This window comes from Elaeis guineensis, chromosome 6 (assembly GCF_000442705.2).
Source record: "Elaeis guineensis isolate ETL-2024a chromosome 6, EG11, whole genome shotgun sequence".
In the NCBI taxonomy this organism is placed as follows: domain Eukaryota; kingdom Viridiplantae; phylum Streptophyta; class Magnoliopsida; order Arecales; family Arecaceae; genus Elaeis; species Elaeis guineensis.
Window position 1 is genome coordinate 109,993,186 of NC_025998.2, and position 19,488 is coordinate 110,012,673.

The 19,488-nt window shown below is 36.7% G+C and overlaps 1 non-coding gene across 1 annotated transcript; it reads left to right on the forward strand.

The window, feature by feature from the left end:
• The first annotated feature begins 16,894 nt into the window (after window positions 1-16,894).
• On the forward strand, window positions 16,895-17,001 carry LOC140858936 (small nucleolar RNA R71). Its single transcript, XR_012142340.1, has one exon. It is a non-coding gene; the product is annotated as a small nucleolar RNA R71 (small nucleolar RNA).
• The last annotated feature ends 2,487 nt before the right edge of the window (window positions 17,002-19,488 follow it).

Here is a 19,488-nt window from a genome sequence, read left to right on the forward strand (position 1 = left end):
ATGCTAAATTGACCATGATTATGATGTCCGATTGAAGTAAAATTTTGATAGTATGCTACAAACATCATATCATTGCAAGTTTTTAGATCCATCGATAGTCTCTATCATCAGATCATCATGCGGTCATTTACGACCGTCGAAATCAAATTTTATTGATCGACATAGTTAGGGCTATCAGATCAAGGTGATCTTTTGTGATGACAGTCTAACGGTAATTACTTAGATAATAAATGATAAAGATGGACTTTAAATTTTAAAATTACATCATATTTAGAGAAAAAAATAAAATTTATATTCTACCTATGGCAATGGTAATTCATAACCATTGCCATATGTTCCTATTGCAGCGGTAATGCATAACCGCTGCCATAGGTCACGTATGGCAACGGTTATACATAGCATATGACAGTGATTTTTAAAACTGCTGCCATAGGTTAGGTCTTTTTTCCAGCCCACCCCCTCTTCTTCATTTTGCACTGGCATTTTGATTTTCTTCCTCTCTACCCGAGCCCTATCCTCTCTGCCATCGGCCCACCCCGCCACCACCCCTTCCCTTTAGCACTGCCGCCGGCTCCGTCTTCCCCGATCTCCCTCGGCCCCATGCCCCACCTCCCTCTTCCTCCGACCTCGTCTCCCTTGGCCCCGGCATTCCCCGACCCCGTCTCCCTCTTCCCTCGACCCTGCCTCCCTCGACCCCAGCCTTCCCTGACCCCGCCTCCCTCTTCCCCAGCCCCGCCTCTCTCTTCCCTCGACCCTGATCTTCTTCGGCCCTTCCTCCCTCTTCCTCGACCCTACCTCCCTCCACCCTCGACCCTGCCACCGGCCCCTTTTGGCCCCAAGACCCACCTCCCTCGGCTCCAGGCCCCTTTGGCCCTATGCCGCACCTTGTCACCACCCCCTTCCTTTAGCACCGCTGTCGGTGACCCCGCAGCTCTGTGCGAGCCCCCTCCCTATAGCTGCAGGTATGACTTTTATTTTTTTCATTTCATATAATATTACTTTTATAATTATATTTATAATTATATCATAATAATATGTCACAATAATTATGTCATAATAATATTTTAAAAAAAACTACCATCGACGGGTTCTGGGCCTTGCCAGCGGCTGTGGGCCGTGCCGTCAAGTTGTAGGCCAGCAGGTTCTGGACCGTGCCGGCAGGTGTTGGATCATGCCCACGGGTTCTGGACCATCGGGTTCTAGGCCGGACCGATGGGTTTTGGGCCGTGCCAGTAGGTTCTGGGTCATGCCGACGGGTTTTGGGTCGGGCTGACTGGTTTCGGATCATCGGGTTCTGGACCGAGCCGATAGGTTCTGGGTCAGGCCGTTGGGTTCTAGGTCGTGCCAGCGGGTTTTGGGCTGTGTCGGTAGGTTCTAGGCCGTCGGGTTCTGGGCTATGCCGGCGAATTCTGGGCCATCAGATTCTGAGCTGTGCCACTTTATGAAAAGTATTTTTTTCTTTCTTTTTTTTATAAAGAGGCTGCAATGATTTCGGATGAAAAATGGTTAATTCTTAGCATGATTTTAATGATATTTTTTTCTTATTTTTTTTCTTCTTCTGCAAATATTTTAATAATTTTGAATGACAATGTGATCTTGGATGGCCTACGGCCGTTTAACGGGCAATCGTTCGCAACCGATTTGGCTTACTTGTAGCGGGTACCGAAAGTAACGTTGCAATGCATGATTAAATAGTGAATCTGAGCCTTCCTTTTACATATTATTTTTATAATTATATTTATAATTACATCATAATAATATTTAATAATAATTATGTCATAATAATTATGTCATAATAATTATGTCATAATAATATTTAAAGAAAACCGCCGCCGACGCATTCTGGGCCTTACTGATGGCTGTGGGTCGTGCCATCGGGTTCTGGACCATGCCGGTGGATTTTGAGTGGTCAGGTTCTAGACCGAGCCGGCGGGTTCTAGGCCGTGCTAGCAGGTTCTGGGCCATACCGACAGATTTTGGGCCATACCGACAGGTTTCGGATCATCGGGTTTTGGGTCGGGCCAGCAGGTTCTGGGCTATGCTGGTGGGTTTCAGATTGTCAAATTCTAGGCTGTGCTGGCGGGTTGTGGGTCATCGGGTTCAGGGCTGTACCGGTGGGTTCTGGATCGTGCCACTTTATGAAAAATATTTTTTTCTTTTTTTTCATAAAGAGACTATGATGATTTTGAATGAAAAATGATTAATTCTTAGTATAATTTTAATGATATTTTTTTCTTATTTTTTCTCTTCTTCTGCAAATATTTTAACAATTCTGAACAGCAAGGTGATCTTAAATGGCCTGCGGCTATTTAGCGGGCAACCGTTTGCAGCCGATTTGGTTTACTTGTAGTGGATACCAAAAATAATGTTGCAATGCATGATTAAATAGTGAATCAGAGCCTCTCTTTACTTTAGAATTAATATAATTCTTATTGTAAAATTTATTGCATAAAATTTTTTGGGTTACTATTTAGTCCCTATTGCTTTTGCTTGTTGCATTGCATAATAGTAGATCCGTCAATTGATTAGTGTATATAATCTATGGCATCTATATATTTATATATTTTTATACAGATGGGAGAATTGTGTATAATGATTAATTGATTATCTAATTTGGATAGTTTAGAAATTACAAATAATTCTATAAGTAATTACAGTAATCAAATAGTATGCTGAGGGTTCGAAAGAAATTTCAGACAGTATTTCTCTTTTATTCTCTCTACATAGGATAACTAAAGAAAAATACTATCGAAATTTTTTCTAATCTCTATTGTATACCGTTTGATTACTGTAATGAACTTATAGAATTACTGTAATTTTTGAGAGGGATAGGATCTATCTTTACCTATTAGTTGGTGATAACATTTTTTGTCATAATGCATTGGTATCTAAAAATGATATTTAATGCAAATAATATTTTTTGTTTACCTATGTAATGATCCTATGGTTCTGGGCCATGTCGGCAGGTTCTGGACTGTATCGGTGGGTTCTGGACCATCAGGTTCTGGACTGTGCCAGCGGGTTATAGGCTGTGCCATTTTACGGTGGGTTCCAAGCCTTGCATAGAACTATAGATCCATCTTTTGATTAATATACATATTCTATGACATCTGTATATTTATATATTTTTTATACAAATAGAAAAATTATATATATTAGTTAATTAATTATCCAGTTTGGATAGTTTGAGAATTGTAATTAATTTTATAGATAATTATCTTGATGTTATTGTATTTTGTCACATTTCCACATATGATTTAATTGCAGTATCACCATTTTTATAATGGATAAAGGGTGGATGAAGTTGAGTAGACTCTCATCAGAATATGAGGCTGGACTTCAAAGATTTCTTGATTTTGCTATAGAGAAATTCGGAGACCATGGACTTAGTCAATGTCCTTGTAAGAAGTGTATGGGTGGACCTTGCTACCTCGTCAAAATATAAATGATCATCTCACTATTTATGGCTTTAAATCCGACTATAAAATTTGTTGGGATCAACATGATGAGTGTAAGCCGCAAGGAGGCAATCAATATGATAGGGGAGTGGAACAAATGGTTCATGATATCTTTCTATTTGATGGCCATAATGATGGTGCATCTACATCCATGCTTAATTCTATGGTTGGTGGAATGACAAACAGTGAGGATGTGAAGAAAGTTCGCAAGTTGATGGAGAATGCCAATATTTCATTGTATCCCAAGTGTGAAAAGATGACGAAGCTTGAGTTCTTAATCTGATTGTATCATGTGAAATGTTCCAATAGATTCGGTAATAATGGAGTGAACTATATATTGGAGCTTTTAGGGGATATTCTTCTGGACAATGTATAAATTCCAAAGAATAATTATGAGGCATTGAAGATTATTGAATAGTTGGGCTTTACTTACACCAAGATATATGTATGTCCTAATGATTGCATGCTCTATTGGGAGGGGGATGCCAATCAAAATGAGTGCAGAAAGTATGGTGTATCTGGATGGAAATAGAATAAAGATAGCACATCGACTCATATACCTCAAAAGTTGATGTGGTACTTTCTTTTGATATCGAGACTACAAAAGTTGTTTATATCGACGAGGACATCGAAAGATATGAGATGGCATGAAGAGGAGCGAATAAAAGATGATGAATTGAGGCATTTAGCCGATGGAGAGGCATGGCAGAAGTTTAATGAAATACATCTTGACTTTGCACAAAAGATATGCAATGTGAGATTGAGCTTGTCATATGATGGTTTCAATCTATTCAAGCATATGAATACCAGCCATATTGTATGGCCAGTGTTTACTCATGTTTACAACCCCCACCATGGATGTGCATAAAAAAATCCTTCGCTTTCATGACAGTGCTCATCCCTAGATCGATGGAGGTAGAAAATAATATTGATGTCTATTTGTAGCCTCTTATTGTCGAGCTAAAATAGTTATAGAGCATTCAAGGTGTTCCAACTTTTGATGCTTTGATGAATGAGTCATTCTCTATGCGCACGACGCTCATGTGGACAATAAACAACTTTTCAGCTTATGCCCTAATGTTGGGTTGGAACACGAAAGGTGAGCTAGCATGCTCGATTAATGGAAAAAACACCCGATCTAAAAGATTGATACATCGGAGAAGCTTTAGCTTTATGAGGCATCGATGTTTTATCCATCAAAACCATCCATACAGAAGGGATACACTCCTTCGATGGTATTGTTGAAGAAGATGAGGCACCTAGTCAGATGTCTAGGAGTGAGGTGTTGAGAAAATTAGATGGTCTCAATGTTGAATTTAAGAAAGATGATCGATTGATGTTAGAAAGAGGAAGTGTCGATCAAAGACAAATGACATACACTTTAATTGAAGGAAAAAAAAGTATATTTTTTGACTTACCATATTGAGAGACAAACTTATTACACCACTGTTTAGATGTCATGCATATTGAAAAGAACGTGTGTGAGATCCTATTGGCAACGATCTTGAACATCAAGGATAAAACCAAGGATGACTTGAATTTTCAGTTTGACTTGAAAGAATGAGGTATTAGGAGATTACTCCATCTGGAGCCCATAGGGGGAGAATAGTGGAGGCACCCTCATCCATGTTATGTTATGAATACCTCCAAATGGTCCATATTTCTTCATGTGTTGGAGAACATAAAGGTCTCAGATGGGTACTTAAGCAACATGTCAAAGTGTGTGAATAGTAAGGATGTTAGACTTGATAGATTGAAAACTTGTGATTATTATGTGTTGATGCAGAAGTTGATCTCAATACTATTCATCGTATGCTATCAAAAAATGTGAAAATAGTTGTTATTCGTCTTTGCAACTTCTATAGAGATATTTGTGTGAAGAGATTACTTAAGAAAGATGTGAAAAAAATAAAGGTAAGGGCGGTGACTATATTATGTGATCTAAAGAAGATATTTTCATCATCATTTTTTACAGTTATGATGCATCTCACCGTGTATCTTACGGGAGAAGTTGCACTTGGAGGCCTAGTGTTTTGCCGATGGATGTACCCCACTGACAAAAATATTCAAATGCTGAAATCTTATGTAAGGAATATGAATCGCCCAGAGGGATCCATAGTAGAAGATTATTTAGGTCAAGAGTGTATAGATTTTTATATCATATACTTAAACAAGCTCGAAACATATCGTAACTAGCCAATGAGGAATCAGGATGATCAGTATGAGCCAATTGAGCCTGCATTTGAGTCCATTCCACTGGACTTCTCACTTCATATCGCCTCACTGATTTGAGCCTTGAAGAAAGGGATAAGGCGCACCGCTGTGTACTGTTCAATTATGATGTCATTGAGTCGTACATAGGGTGAGTCACTCAGTCTTATTTATTTCTCATTATTTAGAAGAAAATATCCCATTACACCTAAATTTATTCTTTATGCATGTAGCAAACACAAGGAGGTCATAAGAGTAAAATATGGCACTCTAAGTATACAAAAAAAAAGAAAATGCACAGCAAAGAGTTCTCTGAGTGGTTCAAAGATCATGTAAACAAGTATATATTCATGTCTTGTACACCTTATTTGAACATATTTACTAATTAGGTGTCATCTTCTTAGGTGTAGAGATTACCGCTCGATGATGTGAGTCTTGAAGTGCGTGCTCTTTCAATGGGATATAATCATACCATGCGTGAATACAAACAGCTCGTCATTAATGGCTATAGGTTCAATATTCACAGTTGGTCCATAAACATGGCAATACAAAATAGTGGCATGATGTTGAGCACCATCACTGGGTATTATGCTAGCTCGAGGGATTCACAATCTCATACGGAGGATCTGAACTATTATGGGGTTATGGAGAAGATAGTCATCTTTGACTACTATTCTAAAGGGAGGGTTACGTTGATGAAATACGATTGGTTTGACACCTTATCACATTCAGAGATGAAGACTGATGAGTGCAGTTTTACTCTCGTTAACATGCAATGCCATCTTTGTACTGAAGAATCATATCTACTTACCTCCCAAGCTAGTCAAGTCTTCTATGTTAGTGATCCTTAAAACCTCAATGAGGTGTTATTGTGAGCATGGTGCCTAAGTATATCTTCGATGATACCGAGGTTGATGACGATATTGGATCATGTTAGAAAATATGTCCCAAAGCCAATCGTCAGCCTGTTGACGGTTGTGCTATTTGATATAATTGTATTTGAATTAATTAATAAAATATTTAGTTAATAATTTTCATCATAAGCTTGTACATTTTCTATATTGAACGTTTGTGTTATGATGAAAGTCCTTAGGACTATTTTAAATCGATAAAGAAGGATTTATCAGTTAGTCCTTAAATGAGTTCGTGACTAGATGATATGCTATTACTAGGATGATAGATATATCAAGTGTAGGTCTTTGTGTGCCATATATCATTGATCATCCTCTTAACTAAAGAGCATGGAGATGCTGGTATGGCATACAAGTAAAATATAGGAGTATATTTCACCGAACGTGATCAACTTCGGAGCTCTTTGCTGTCAAGAGTCACTCCGAAGAGATATGGGTATAAGTGTCCCTCCGACCTGAGATCGCCACGGTGACTTGCAAGCAACTCACTATGCTTTGGTGCTGGACTATCTGAATTTCTAATTCAGGATCGGAAGGTTTCTGGACATAGTTAAGTACTTATGAAGTCGATGCATGAGTCAAGATGGAATTGACCACTCTAAGAGATTGGAGAGAATGCTTTGTATTTCAATTTAGTAAGACCTTGGTCAGGACAATCCTTGTGAGGAGTCACAGGATTTATTAGGTTGAGACACATAATGGATGTACTATTAAGAGTTGACAGTTTAAACTCTAAGTCATCCTAGCATCAAAGGTCCAAGGGATGAAGTATATGATAATTATATCCAAATAAATTTTTGAGTGTTGCTTTATATATATTCAGTCTATCCGGACGTCGGGCATCATTGCTAGATGGTTATTCTGGTTGATACAGGAATCAGTTTCTGTGCTACCGACTTAGGTTCGAACCTATAAGATCACACACATTAAAAATTTTTCTCCGATCACATGGTTAATCTGAAGAGTCTTAAAGGATGGAGACTCTGGTGAAGAGTCCCACTAGATGGGGATGGGGACTCTGTTGAAGAGTCCCATTGGATAGGGACTCTGCTGAAGAGTCCCACTGAACGGCGACTCTAGAGAAGAGTCCCATCAGATTTAGACTCTATCATTAATAAAAGATTAATTAGTGATTAGATCATTAATTAGCTCAATTTGATTGAGCATTAAAGTCTTGATCAAATTTGATTGAATTGGATTCAATCAGGTCAAGTCTGATTAGGTTATAAGATGACATAATCGGTAAGGAAGAAATAATCCTGATTCGATCGGATCTATGACTCAATTAATTTATTGATTTGATCAAATTTAATTAAGATTGTAGAAGCTTAATTAGATCAAGTTCATCATATTTTATTTGGGTCTAATTGGATTGGGTTTGAAAGAAATCCAATTGGTTAAACCCTAGAGTCCCAAATGAGTGGGACTCTCCCTCTTGCGCCATCCAAATTGTCTCACACCTTTTCTTACCCTACAAAATCAGTTTGTACATGAGAAAATTAGAAAATTACCCTTCTTTTGTCATCTATTAAGGATAGAAATTGATTGGTTTTGATTTGAATTCAAAATGATTTAAATTTCAACTTAAAACCTTATCCATATCCTTCCACATGTTGATTGTTTTTGAAGGGGCTCATTGTGTGCGAGAAAAGGAAGTCTTCTTGATGGTTTTTCATATCTATTTTTTTTTGATAAGTCTCTTTTTAAGTCAGATAAAGATGAAAAAAAATTGGAGTCAAATTGAAATTCAAAAAGATTTGAATTACAACAAACTCCAGTCATTACCTTGTCTGATCTAGTTTGTGCGACAATCATAAAAAGGCCATAATTTTGTGTGCCAAACTAAGAGAGCTTTTCACCATGAGATATCTGAGAGAAATAAGATCAAAAATACTTCTTTAGGGTGTGGTGGGTTTCCTTCTTCCTTTGGCATGAACAAAAGAGGAGACCGATCTCCTCTCGGGTGAGTGACCTAGAACTGTTCTAGAATTTTCGGTGAGAGAAAAACCAAAGAGAAGAGAGTCTTCATTGAATTTTTCTCTACCATCCAGTATCCTCTCTAATCCATCTTCAATATCAAAAAGATCCAAGGCAATCGAAGGAAGAGATCAAATCAGATCTACCATTAGAAGCCGACTGTGCGAGCTAGCACTTTCGTGGAGTGCTGATCGGTCTGAAAACTTTGTATGGACCATCCGTAGAGGTCAGATGCTTGTGCGGCTACGAACAACCAGAGAGAACTTGTAGATCTATATTCTCAATTATGAAGATCGACTATCCATGCTCAAATATTGAGTTTGGAACCCTAGAATTGGTGGATTAGATCTACCACTAATTGCTGTTCTTGTTCAAACGCTTGTAATATTAGATTCAGATTTTTATGCATATAAATTTATATTATAAATCTATTTATAGAAGTTTTAAAATTAGATCTTATACATATATTTATAGATTAAATAATTTAATCTAATATTCTTTTACTGAAAATTTTGAAATGCATGCATGAAACCCCTGCGTGAACCTACAGTGGTATCAGAGCCAGGTTGCTTATAATATAAATTTATTCTTGCATATAATCTGATATTACATGTATTTAGATTTATAATTTAATTTAGATTAGATCTGATATATGATATTTAGATCTAAAATTAATTATAGATCTAATCGCACAAACTGATATAAGATTGTCCTGCTGTAAGATTTATCCCTTACAGTGCAAAGATTATCCTAATTTGTGCTGATCTTTATATAATCTGATTTTAATTATTTAGATTAAATCTAAATAATTAATTTAATATCTGAGTAATGTAGTAATCTGATTGGATAGATCCTCATAACCGTCCGATCATAGGAGAAATCAGGATATCACAACTCTATTTGCCTATTCGATGGGATCTCCTATGGCATGTAGGGGAGCTACACAGTCTTTTTCATGATGAGAAATAATGAAAAAAAATTTAAAATTTTATTTTAGATCTAAAATAATGTATATTAGATCTAAAATTAGTATTTTGATCATTAGATAATTGATTGTAAAAATATTTTATAAAATTGAAAACTATTTTCAAACACCGAATCCGAACCCATGTCAGTCCAAAACTTAATTGAGAATTAAACGATCTAGATTTGAGAATCAAAGATCTAAGGCATTAATTTCATAATTCATGGGTTAATGGATTAGCTCGAGTCAAGTCCATTTAACTAGGTTAGACCTAGGGTTAGTGATGTGCAAATCTTAAAATTTGTAAATAAAACCGCAAGCGCACGGTGTGCAGAGTAGCACGACCAGCGAGTACGGGTCGATCCCACAGAGACTTGGTTTTTAAAATGATTTTCAAATCTATGCTCAAGCGAGCTTTAACAAAAATCGAAAGTCGAAAGTTATTTGCTAAAGACAATAAGACTAAGGATCTAGGGTTTTTTTGAATCCACTAGATCTAGATTAGAGAATTCTACCTAGAATTTTTCTTATTGATCCTAACGACTACTCCTCTTGTCTTTCCCAAGCATAGATTATGAAGGGACTAAGGCCCAACGATAATCCATCAAGATTCTTTACAGGGGAGTAGTAACTAGGATCCCTTAGGGTTTTCTCCTCCTATGCACTGAATCAAGCATGAACTATGAAGGGACTCTGACCCAACTGTAGTTCATCAAAAATTCTTGGCAAAAGAGGAAGAAAAAGAAACCCTAAGAAAAAGAAAGAACTCTATGTAAAATCCCTACTCATGATCTAGCTTCATCGCAAACCCTAGAAGGGATGCTTAGCTAGACATGATCTAAATCTACTTGCAAAATTTAAATGCAGAAAAATAAACTACCCTAATTTCATAAATTAAACTATCCTAATTGCATAAATTTAAACTGCATAATTTAAACTAACCTAATTGCATAAAATTAAATTGCATAAATTAAACTATCCTAATTGCAAGAAAAATAAATTGCATAATGTAAAGAGATGAAATTGCATAAAAATAAGATTTTATATATAAAAAAAAAAATTATTACAAAAATCTCAAAGCTCGAGGCTTGAAAAGAGAGCTAAAAACCCCACTATCTAGGGTTACAAGCTTGATCTCAAAGAAGAATACATAAAACAAGGGCCTTTGGGGGCTTTTTATAGGCATTTAGGGGTTATAAGGTTTTCAAAATTTCCGATGTGGGACTAAGAGGTTTTAGGGGGTTTATGGTGCGCCGATGGGTCCATGGTCCATGCGCCTGTTGCTGTGGACCAGGCGGCTAACCAGATCACCAAATCAGTTGATTTTTGACCAATTTTGATCTGATTTGACTCGGGTTTGACCCAATTGAGTCTTCTTTCTTCATTCTTCAATTCCTGGGTCAATTTAACTCCGTTTTGCATAAAATTTGCGCCGTTGGAATCCTCTTTCCTTGTTCTTTCTATTGATAATCTCTTCTTCTGCAAAATATAATAACAAGTATCAATTTCTTAATAAAGTTAGATAATTTAGATATTAATTGATACTTTTTATGTCAATTTGTGACATAAATCACACCCCCCAACTTAATCATTGCTAGTCCCTTAGCAATGTACCAAAATAAGATCATATTCCAAAAAGATCCTTCCTTTGCAAATTAATTTAAGATCGAAATTCAAGAAGTTTTCTAGTATTACTAAGTAATGAGCTTCGAATTAGAATCAGTAGTCAGTCTACTTAGAAGCTTTCTTAGAGTACACTTAAAGTTTTATAGCACTTGTGTGAGTGATAACTAACTTAGTATTTCAGTATTAACTTGTACAGGCCAATTGTATCATTTTTCATAACTTAGTTCGATTAATTTTTTATACACCCCAGATTAAACAAAGAACTAAGGTAGCTTTCACACTTTTTTTTTTTTTTTTTTTTTTTTTTTTTTTGCTGAGCATCCTGGCCTTCCCACCACCGTTTGATGCGAATCTCAACACTTGACTTAGGTGAAGAGACCCGGTTACTAGGCTTAGGGCAATCCACATTTACTCTGTGTTTTGCATTTTATTTCAGGCAGGTAGCTCTTTCCTTAAATTCAAATTTCTTCAATTGGGGTGTAGAAAAAATTATCTAATTTAAATAATACTCAAATCCTTAATTGGCCTTACAATTAACACCTACTTTACCTTGTTAGTGTGCATGTGCAATTGGAAGTGCTAATAGTCTTTAAATGACCTAAGCCACCAAGAGTCTAACCAGCTAATCTTCTCCGTGACTCACTACATTAGCAAATACTTTCTAACTTACTCTTATTTCTTTTATAGATTAATTTATTTCATATATATATATATATATATATTTATTATTATTATTATTATTTTTTTTTTTTACATAATATATTAAATGCAAGAAATAACTCATAGTGGAAGGAAAAGGAAATGATAACACCTGATTTTGTTCAAGCTCTCCCCTCAACTTGACCGACATTATCCCCAATGGAGTTTATCTAATTTATTTGTCCTAAGCAAACTGAAAACAAAGAAAGCATTAGAAATTAAATAAGCTAGGTTGCCTCCCAGAAGCGCTAAGTTTTATGTCTTCAGCCAGACCAAACCTCGAAGCAACTTAATCAGAATAAGTTGGTTCATAAAGAACCATGGCATCTTCAACAGTCTTGACAGGTAATTCCAAGAATGGTTTTAATCGTTGACCATTAACTTTAAAGATAACACCATTACTTGGGTTTTCAATCTCAACAGCCCCGTGTGAAAAAACTTCCTTTACTAAAAATGGTCCTGTCCATCTAGACCTAAGCTTTCCTGGAAACAGATGTAATCTAGAGTTATATAAGAGCACCTTTTATCCGATATTGAAAGTTTTTCTTATAATTGATTGATCATGAAATGCTTTGGTTCGTTCCTTGTATATCCTTGCATTTTCATAGGCTTCATTTCTAAGTTCTTCTAATTCATTCAATTGAAGCTTCCTATGGTTTCCAGCATCGTTCAAATTTGTATTTAGTTGTTTGATGGCCCACATGGCTTTGTATTCTATCTCAATAGGCAAGTGACATGGTTTACCAAACACAATCCTATAAGGAGACATTCCTAGATTGGTCTTGAAAGCGGTTCGGTATGTCCAAAGTGCATCAATTAATTTTAAAGACCAATCCTTTCTATTGGCATTAACAGTTTTTTCCAGGATCTGTTTGATTTGTCGGTTTGACACTTCAACTTGCCCACTAGTTTGAGGATGATATGGTGTGGCCAATTTGTGGGTGACATTATACTTTTTCATCAATGTTGCAAAAGGTCGGTTACAAAAATGGGTTCCCCGATCACTAATGATTGCCCTAGGAATACCGAAACGGGAGAGAATATTTTCTTTAAGAAACTTAATGACCATTTTGCTATCGGGTGTTCTACATGCAATTGCTTCTACCCATTTTGAAACATAATCAACTGCTACTAGAATATATTCATTTCCAAAGGAATTTGGAAATGGTCCCATGAAATCGATCCCCCAAACATCAAAAACTTCAACTACCAAGATTGGGTTGAGTGGCATCATGTGTCGCTTGGTGATTCGGCCCATTTTCTGACATTGAGCACAATTTTTACAATATTCGTGAGCATCCTTAAACAAATTGGGCCAATAAAAACCACATTGGAGAACCTTAGCAGCAGTTTTCTTAGACGCGAAGTGACCCCCACATGCTTGATCATGACAAAAAGATAAAATATTCATGACTTCATTATCTGGGATACACCTTCTAATAATTTGATCAGGACATTGTTTAAAAAGATAAGGATCATCCCAAATGAAATACTTCACTTGGGCAAAGAATTTATATTTATCCTGCTTAGTCCAATGAGAAGGTATCTTGCCTATGGCTAAATAATTTACAATATCAGCAAACCAAGGTTCAGTAGACAAAGACATGAGTTGCTCATCTGGGAAAGATTCATTGATGGGTGGTTCACTAGATGGTGCAACTGGAATTCGGGACAAATGATCTGCTACAACGTTCTCAGTGCCTTTCTTGTCCCTAATTTCTAGGTCAAATTCTTGAAGGAGCAAAATCCATCTGATTAAACGTGCCTTGGCATCCTTCTTTGCTAGGAGATGTCTAATGGCTGAGTGATCGGTGTAAACAATGGTGTGGGTCCCAACCAAATAAGATCTAAATTTCTCTAAAGCAAAGACAACGGCAAGGAACTCCTTCTCAGTTGTGGTGTAGTTAAGCTGCGCATCATTTAAGGTTTTACTTGCATAATATATCACTCTAGGCAGCTTATTTATTCGTTGACCTAAGATTGCGCCCACAACATGATCGGACACATCACACATTAATTCAAATGGTTCAGACCAGACAGGAGAATGAATGATTGGAGCTGATACAAGTGCATTTTTTAGAAATTCAAAGGATTCCAAGCACTCATGAGTAAATTCAAATTTAGTATCCTTTGCCAAAAGATTAGTCAGTGGACGTGCTACTTTGCTAAAGTTGGCAATAAACCTTCTATAGAATCCAGCATGACCTAAAAATGAACGTATTTCTTTCACAGATTTAGGTGGTGGAAGACTTGCAATTAGATCTATTTTGGCCTTGTCCACTTCAATCCCCTTTTTAGAAATGACATGGCCAAGAACTATTCCCTGTTTGACCATAAACTGACATTTTTCCCAGTTGAGAACTAGGTGCTTCTCCTTACATCGTTCTAGAACTAATTGCAGGTGATTCAGACACTCGGAGAAGGTTAGACCAAAAACAGAAAAGTCATCCATAAAAATTTCTAGAAATCGTTCTATCATATCTGAAAATATGCTGATCATGCATCTCTGAAAGGTTGCCGGTGCATTACATAGTCCAAAGGGCATTCGTCTATAGGCAAAAGTACCAAATGGACAGGTGAATGTAGTCTTTTCTTGATCTTCAGCGGCTATGGGGATCTGGTTGTAACCGGAGTATCCATCAAGAAAACAGTAAAACTCTTGTCCGGCTAGTCTTTCCAACATTTGATCAATAAATGGCAAAGGAAAGTGATCTTTCCTTGTCGCAGCATTCAACTTTCTATAGTCTATACAGACCCTCCATCCCGTTTGGGTCCTAGTTGGGATAAGTTCGTTTGCATCATTTTGGACCACTGTTACCCCAGATTTCTTGGGTACTACTTGAACTGGGCTTACCCAAGAGCTATCAGAAATAGGATAAATTATTCCACTATCTAGGAGTTTCAGAATCTCCTTTTTAACTACATCCTTCATAACTGGATTAAGCCTTCTTTGGGCTTCTCTTGTTGGTTTAGCCTCTTCCTCTAAGTATATTCTATGTTGAACTATAGAAGGGCTTATTCCTTTGATATCTGCTATGGTCCAACCTATTGCCTCTTGATTTGCTTTTAGAACTGACAATAACTCCTCCTCTTGCTTGGGATCTAGGTCTGATGCAATAATTACAGGCAAAGTTTCTTTGGGTCCTAGATATGCATACTTGAGATGTTCTGGGAGGGGCTTCAGTTCTAAAATGGGTGCTTCCTCTATCGATGGTTTAGGTGATGAGTTCACCATCTCAATGATTGGTTCAGTAGGAAGTGTCGATTCCTGATTAATCTGATTTTCTTTAAGTATTTCATTGACATCCTCAGACTCATGGATTAACCAGGGGTTAGACTCTAGGTCGACTTCATCATCACTAATGTCAATGGATTCATAAATACCATCTTGGACTACATTGACATCAGCATGAGAAGAGGATTCCTGTTCTAAGTTAAAAACATTAAGCTCAATGGTCATATTCCCAAAGGATAACTTCATTAGACCATTTCGACAATTGATTTCAGCATTGGCCGTAGCTAAGAATGGTCTTCCTAAAATGACAGGTATATGTCCTTTAGGATTCGCAACTGGCTCAGTCTCTAAAACAATAAAATCTACAGGAAAAATGAAATTTTCAACCTTTATCAGAACATCCTCGACCATTCCCTTAGGGATCCTGAGAGATCTATCGGCTAACTGTAATGTGATCCCAATAGGTTGAAGTTTTTCTAATCCTAGTTGTTCATACACCGAATATGGAAGGATATTCACACTAGCTCCTAGATCTAGCAAGGCCTTTTTTATATTGGTTTCTCCAATAACACAAGAAATTGTTGGAGCTCCAGGGTCCTTATATTTAATTGGCACATGGCTAGATAGGTATGAACTGACACTTGCAGCCAAAAATGCTTTCTTTGGTACATTAGTGGTCCTTTTCCTAGTGCAGAGATCTTTTAAAAATTTGGCATAAGTTGGAACCTGATGGATTATATCTAAAAGAGGAATATTAACTTGGACTTGTTTAAATACCTCTAAAATTTTGTCTAAATGTTCAGATTTATTGGATTTCAGTCTGTTTGGAAAAGGAGCTCTAGGACTTTTAAGTACTGGACTAGATGAATTTTCAGTTTCTGGTGCTTGAGGTTGAAAGGTAGTAGTTTTAGAAGGTGACTCGGCAGATGAGTCATCTATATCATCAAGTGCAACTACCTTATTGTCTATTTGTTTTCCTGATCTTAAGGTATGAATGGCATTTATACCATTAACTTGGTTTCCTTGTTGGGGTCGTGGACCATTTTGGTTCCTAGGATTTGGCTCATGTTGGCTAGGTAACCTACCATGTTCTCGTTCACTAATGGTCGAAGCCAGCTGACTTACTTGCATTTCCAGACGGGCTATAGCTTGGGTGTTATTATTTATGAGTTGACCCGTAGTTTGCATAAAGCTGGTATGTGTTTTCATCATGGCTTCTAGGCTTTTCTCTAAAGAGGTAATTTTTTTGTCATTATCATGGAAGCTTGGTGGGTTGTTCATCACTGGGTTGGACCTTAGATTTTGCTGATTGAAATTTGGATTACCTACATTAGGATTCTGGGACCATGAGAAATTCGGGTGATTCCTCCAACCTGGGTTATATGTGGGTGCATAAGGATTGTTCAATGGTCCTTGATAGGTGGCATTCACCTGTGCACACTCATTCGAGTAGGAACATTCTTCTAAGACATGGTCTGGTGCATTGCACCCTTTACACATGGGTGCAGATATTTGATTTACATTGGCTGGTCTCTGTAATTCTAAGGCTTCCAATCTACGTGTTAAGGTTGCAATCTTGGCCTCTGATGCTAGGGTTGGTTGAATTTGATGCATTCCTCCTCTTGAAGGTGTAGCTTTATCAGGTTCCCTAGTTGTTTCCCACTGTAAATTTTTCTCGGCTAGGTCTTCTAAGAATTGCCAAGCTTCAGTAGTTTCTTTGTCCATAAATTGGCCTTGGCACATGGACTCTAGCATGGTTCTTGAGTTTGAATCTAACCCCTCATAGATGATCTGGCATAGTCTCCAAGTTTCTATTCCATGGTGTGGGCATTGGGTCAAAAGATTCTTGAAACGATCAAAGTACTTCCAAAATGATTCACCAGCTAGTTGGTAAAATTGATTTATTTCATTCCTAATCCTAGCTGTTTTATGATGGGGGAAATACTTTTTTAAAAATGTTCTCACAAAGCCCTCCCAAGTAGTGACAGAATAGTTTGGCAGACTATAAAGCCACTTCTTAGCATTGTCCTTAAGGGCAAAGTTGATTAATCTAAGTTTGACCTCATCATCTGTTAATTACAGTTTCATGGTTGCACATACCTCCTCAAATTCTCTAATAAATATATAAGCATCTTCTAATCCTGTGAATTTTGGAAGCATATTTATGATTTGAGGTTTGATTTCAAAATTGTTAGCTGTGGGTTGTGGCAACCTGATACAAGATGGTTGGATGGAGCCAACTGGATAACACAAATCCTTAAGGGTCATGGGTTGGATTGGTTCAGCCATTGGAACAACAGGAATTGACTCAATTCTAACTAGACGACCCGACACTCTTCTCCACACACGAGGTGTACGGTTCTCGATGTTTATACAATTTTTTTTTTTTTTTTTTTTTTATAAAATTTTTATGTATAAGGAAAAGAAAGAAAAGAGAAAAAGTTCTAAAGAGAAGATCCTAAGGAGTCCTAAATCTAAAGAAAAGTAACCAAATTAATTTAAATTTTAAATTTTTTTTTTTTTTTCAAACAAGTGAATCAATAAATTAAACTCAATCTATCCTAGGGTTAACCTAAATCTAGACAGCTCCTAACTGTTCCAAGATGACCCTTCAAACCTTCCAAGTGGAGATTGATCAACTAGTTAGCCAGGTAAGTATAAGAGGTGGGAGGTTCACTCATCGTTGCCTTTCTAGACACCAAACTAGTTGGCCAGGCCAGCAATTGAACCAATTTAACAAACCACCCTCAGGGACTTGCCTAGACACCAACTAATCAAACAACTCAAACTTGGTAGAACTCTTAGGGTTCCTTGTCCTATTGAGCTCGAATTCCTTAAGGTTGACGTCTAATTGATTTTAAGATTAAAAGTCTAGGTAATGCAATATGATGGAGATGGTTTTTGGGCTAAGGAAGGGTAATGAAATCCCCACCTTATCTTGTTAATGGGTTGATGCCCTTAGATTAATTATGAAAATGCAAATACAAATAAACAAGATGACCAAGAATGTAAAAGATTTTAATTTAGAATTTTTTTTTTATTTTGATATTTTACTTCACGATTATGAAATGTCTTTTGTTTTGTTTTATATTTTTTTTTTTTTGTGATTAAGTAAATTCAAATGATTAGGTCTAAAAGAAAAAGTAATTAACTAAAAATAATAAAAGAGAAATTAGAAGCGTACCTGAGTTTTCCAGCAATCACCAACTAAATATAGAAACCTAAAGAAAAAAAAAGAGAGTTATAACGCACGAAGAATAAATATTTGAAAATAATTTAAAATGCCAGATCCCCGGCAACGGCGCCAAAAACTTGATGTGCAAATCTTAAAATTTGTAAATAAAACCGCAAGCGCACGGTGTGCAGAGTAGCACGACCAGCGAGTACGGGTCGATCCCACAGAGACTTGGTTTTTAAAATGATTTTCAAATCTATGCTCAAGCGAGCTTTAACAAAAATCGAAAGTCGAAAGTTATTTGCTAAAGACAATAAGACTAAGGATCTAGGGTTTTTTTGAATCCACTAGATCTAGATTAGGGAATTCTACCTAGAATTTTTCTTATTGATCCTAACGACTACTCCTCTTGTCTTTCCCAAGCATAGATTATGAAGGGACTAAGGCCCAACGATAATCCATCAAAAATTCTTGGCAAAAGAGGAAGAAAAAGAAACCCTAAGAAAAAGAAAGAACTCTATGTAAAATCCCTACTCATGATCTAGCTTCATCGCAAACCCTAGAAGGGATGCTTAGCTAGACATGATCTAAATCTACTTGCAAAATTTAAATGCAGAAAAATAAACTACCCTAATTTCATAAATTAAACTATCCTAATTGCATAAATTTAAACTGCATAATTTAAACTAACCTAATTGCATAAAATTAAATTGCATAAATTAAACTATCCTAATTGCAAGAAAAATAAATTGCATAATGTAAAGAGATGAAATTGCATAAAAATAAGATTTTATATATAAAAAAAAAATTTATTACAAAAACCTCAAAGCTCGAGGCTTGAAAAGAGAGCTAAAAACCCCACTATCTAGGGTTACAAGCTTGATCTCAAGGAAGAATACATAAAACAAGGGCCTTTGGGGGCTTTTTATAGGCATTTAGGGGTTATAAGGTTTTCAAAATTTCCGATGTGGGACTAAGAGGTTTTAGGGGGTTTATGGTGCGCCGATGGGTCCATGGTCCATGCGCCTGTTGCTGTGGACCAGGCGGCTAACCAGATCACCAAATCAGTTGATTTTTGACCAATTTTGATCTGATTTGACTCGGGTTTGACCCAATTGAGTCTTCTTTCTTCATTCTTCAATTCTTGGGTCAATTTAACTCCGTTTTGCATAAAATTTGCGCCGTTGGAATCCTCTTTCCTTGTTCTTTCTATTGATGATCTCTTCTTCTGC